Source organism: Oryzias melastigma, linkage group LG16, assembly GCF_002922805.2.
Source record: "Oryzias melastigma strain HK-1 linkage group LG16, ASM292280v2, whole genome shotgun sequence".
Taxonomy (NCBI): domain Eukaryota; kingdom Metazoa; phylum Chordata; class Actinopteri; order Beloniformes; family Adrianichthyidae; genus Oryzias; species Oryzias melastigma.
Genome location: NC_050527.1, coordinates 18,837,220 through 18,841,119, shown reverse-complemented (window position 1 = coordinate 18,841,119; position 3,900 = coordinate 18,837,220). Strand labels below are relative to the sequence as shown.

The 3,900-nt window shown below is 41.2% G+C and overlaps 1 protein-coding gene across 1 annotated transcript in view; it reads right to left on the bottom strand.

Annotated features, from left to right (window-relative positions):
* Nucleotides 1–3,404: 3,404 nt before the first annotated feature.
* LOC118599844 overlaps nt 3,405–3,900 on the bottom strand; it is a 3,146-nt gene continuing 2,650 nt past the window's right edge. Inside the window, exon 2 of the mRNA XM_036216020.1 lies at nt 3,405–3,897. The gene's annotated coding sequence lies outside the window, so the exon portion shown is untranslated. The remainder of the gene's footprint in view (nt 3,898–3,900) is intronic.

Here is a 3,900-nt window from a genome sequence, read left to right as displayed (position 1 = left end):
TCTTGGGACAACTATGACAGGGCAGACTAAACAGCCATTTTCTGAGACTAATTATTACAGTTCTCACTTATCAGAGTCAGTGAACGCACTGGAACTGAAGTCCCCCTCTCATCCATTTTGCCCCAACACGCCACAAGAGGGCCAAAAGTTTTGTAACTTTCAGATTCGTAAACAAAAAAAAAAACTGTTTGAAACTGAAAAAAAGATTTGAAACTGAAAAAAAAGTTTTGAAACTGGAAGAAAAAGATTTGAAACTGAAAATAAAAGTTATGAAATTGACATTTTGAATTTTGAGACCATTTTTTTTGTCAGCCAAACATTAATATTTTTTTTAAAATGTTTTATTTTGGTTTCAAATAATATTGTCCCCGATTTCGTTTATGAAGAGGGTTTTAAAATTCTGCTTAAAACTCTGTGTAAATTCTCAAATGAATTTGTATATTAAATAATCTAAATGTTCTATAATGACATTGAGTTATCACTCCGTTTTAACCCATGTCATCCAACATCTTTTTTTTCCCTTTAGTGTTCAATCAAACAGAATACAAATAGATTCTAATATACATTTTTAATGAGGAACTAAAGTTTTTGTAGTGTTTTTGCTCTTGTTTGAACATATTGCGGTAGGTGGAGTGTCACTTAGTGAAATGACTGGACCTGTGCGCTCCATCTGCTCGACTGCTCGGGGCGTAAAAGGTAGGGCCTAGCTTGCCTCTGGCAGAGAGTTCAGTGTCAGCTTGCTCCTGTGGATGGACCTGGCTGAGCGAGGCCTCAAGTTGCCCAGTGCGGTGGATGTGGTTTGACGGTGAGTCCGGCTGCAAGTGCACCATCAGGATATCATCAGATGCTCCTCAGAAAAGGTAGAATGCCCTGATTGCCGTATCAGACGCTGTATGGTGCACAGTTTGGTCAGAGTGGTGAGCAGCTGGATTACAGAATTTGTGTTTATGCTGCTCATGCAACTTCTGTGATCGTCCTCCTTGGTTGCAGGAGCAGGTGCCGCTTTTTGGAGCACTGTCCTTTACTGATACTACTGCATTTTGTGCACCATTGGACAATGGTTGTCAGTTGCTGCTGATGTGGGCGTGCCCAACAGGTGACTGGACGGTGGGAAACAGGGAACTTGACACCTGAGCCTGCTGGATGTAAGACGCCAAAGAGCAAGTTTGCGGCTCTGCACCGTTTGCGCACGTCCTCAAACCCCCGGCGGAGCGCGAGTACATCAGGGGACAAATCTGGGAAGATGTAAACTTTAGCTTGATTGTATTGGATAGGTCCCTTCTGTGCTGCGAGTCTCACAATAAGATCCTGGGTTTGACAGTAAAGCAGCCAGACGATGAATGGTCGAGGTCTCCCGCCGACGGCTGGTTTGGGACCCGGAACTCGGTGCGCGCAGTCAACAAGCACTCCACTCGCAAAGTTATCCTTCCCCAGTATACTGGGAATCAGATCCGTGATGAAGTCCCGCGGTCTCCCTTTCTCCGTACCTTCAGCAATGCCAAGAACCCTGATATTATGTCCCCGTTGAACGGGACTCCAGATCATCCAACTTTTTATGATGTCAATCTTATTTCTTTAGGAGCTCCTCACAAAGCGATTCGAGCGCGGTGATCCTCTCGCCCTGATCATTTAAAGCGTCCTCCATTTCACACACCTTTCCTGTTACCGTGGCGAGGGTGGTCTGCATAGAGGTGATTTTAGATGAAAGTTCAGTAAACTTGTTGTCCACTGCGGCACGAAACGTTGTTATAGCACGCATCAGGTCAGCTGTAGTTGGGATAGCCTCCACTGTCTGATTAGCCTCGGATTCAGAGCAGGACAACAGGCTATCTGCTAGCTCCTCGGCCGCTGCGTGTTCGTTAGCAGCAGAGGCTAACATCAACTCGTTCTCTTCAGTTTTCTCTGGTTTCTCGCTGAGTTTCTTGATCTTATTTTTTCCTGGACGTCATTTTGTCAGACTGGTTAAAGATAATGTCTAGCGACAGCAGAAAGGGGATTTTATGTCCAAAAATGTTTAGCAAAAATGACTGGTGATGCGGAGGTCTCGCTAACACGTCCTACTCCATTACTTGCTAACCACGCCCCAGCATGCTTCTTCTTGATGGCCTCCCACAGGTCCTCGCATTGAACCAGCACCCCCTCCACCACTCTGCAAGGGTGGTGGCTGCGATCAGGCGAGATGGTGCTTGGTCTTCGGGGCTTTCTGTGCTCTGTGGACAATGATGCTGGCAGTGCGTGGATGTAAATGTCAGCCTGTGCTCTGACCAGATGATGCTGGGATCAAGCCTGTCCAACAAAGGCAGACCGAGGATAATGGAGCAGTGGGGGGCCTCAATATGCGATGTTTCCCACCATTTGGTTGCGCAGGTAGTTAAAGGGTTGTGGTCAGAATTTGTCGTAGCATTTTTTTTCTTTTACATGGCCCTAACCCTCTTCCGTAGCTCATAACCTAGAGCCAGAAAAAAAAGTGGACCATGAAGGAGTCTCTCAGTCAGACAGCAACCCGTCTCAGTCCGTGCCTCGGGTCCTCTTTGGTTGCCACAACCAGGTGTGGCTCTAGGTTGGTACCCTGATCATTTTTAGCGGGGGGTAAGTAGATATTTTTTAATAAAAAGGTTTTAGTTTGAATCGCTCTTAGTCTGGCCTGTCCCCCAGCAACAGTTTAGATGGAACACCACCTGGCTGACAGCTGCTGGGATCTTTTGGGCACGCAAACCCTTCCACCACGATAAGGTGGCGATTCAGGGAGGGGATTATCAGTCACTAGCTAATTACTAATAATTACTTTGGGGAAACCGAAGTACTCAGAGGAAACCCACAGGACTCCCAGGATTTACTTTAGTTAACTAATGAAAAATTTAGGTGACTGATTTGTTGTTGTTCTTGTTTTTAATAATTTTGGTATTTCATTATTATTATAAATTCAGTAATACAAGTATTGCAAATATTTCAATAAATGCATGTTTTTTAATGCATTTTTTCTTTAAAGTAAATATTTTATTGTTTATCATTAGTTTTTTAACTTTACTCTTCTGTTTTATAAAAAAACATTCACAATTTGTACAAACTTAATTTCTTTAAAATGTTCTAGTTATAAATAAATTACCATGACTACAAATATAACTAAGGGCTTTCAATTCAATTCAATTGTATTTAAATAGCCCAATACCACATTTAAAAAATTGCCTCATTGGGCTTCATACCGGTAGTTGTACTGAAACAGAGTACATAAAATATAAACAATAGCTGATCACTAAACTAAAATAAACAGACTAAATACAACCGGTTATCCCTGGCAGTCAATGGTTTAAACTCAGGTTTAAGTTCAAAAAGAGATAGAATGATCAGAAGTGTTTTAGAAATTCTGTATTGCTATAAAACCTGACATAAGGCTACTTGTTCAATTTTTTTTCCTTTCTTTTTTTTAAGCAAAAGAATAGCTGCTAATTTAAAATGCATCCTTTTTTTCCAAAGAAGTGTTTTCCTACCAGAAATCTAATTTGGCTGGTAAACTTTGGATGTTACCGGCCACTACTAACTAAAAAATCTCATTTAGAGCCCTTGCTACAAGCATTTGAAATTTCCCACTGACATAAGTAAAATAGTAAAAAAAGAAGAGTAAAATTCTGTGTGGTTTTAAAACCTGACATAAGGCTACTCTTTTAATTTTTAATTTTTCTTTTTTGATCTTTTAACCAAAAGAGTAACTGCTTACTTTTCAAATACATCCTTTATTCCAGAGAAATGTTTTCCTACTGGAAATCTAATTTGGCTGGTAAACTTTTAATGTTACCGGCCACTACTAACTAAAAAAGCTCATTTAGAGCCCTTGCTACAAGCATATGAATGTTACCACTGACATAAGTAAAATAGTAAAATTCTGTATTGTTATAAAACCTG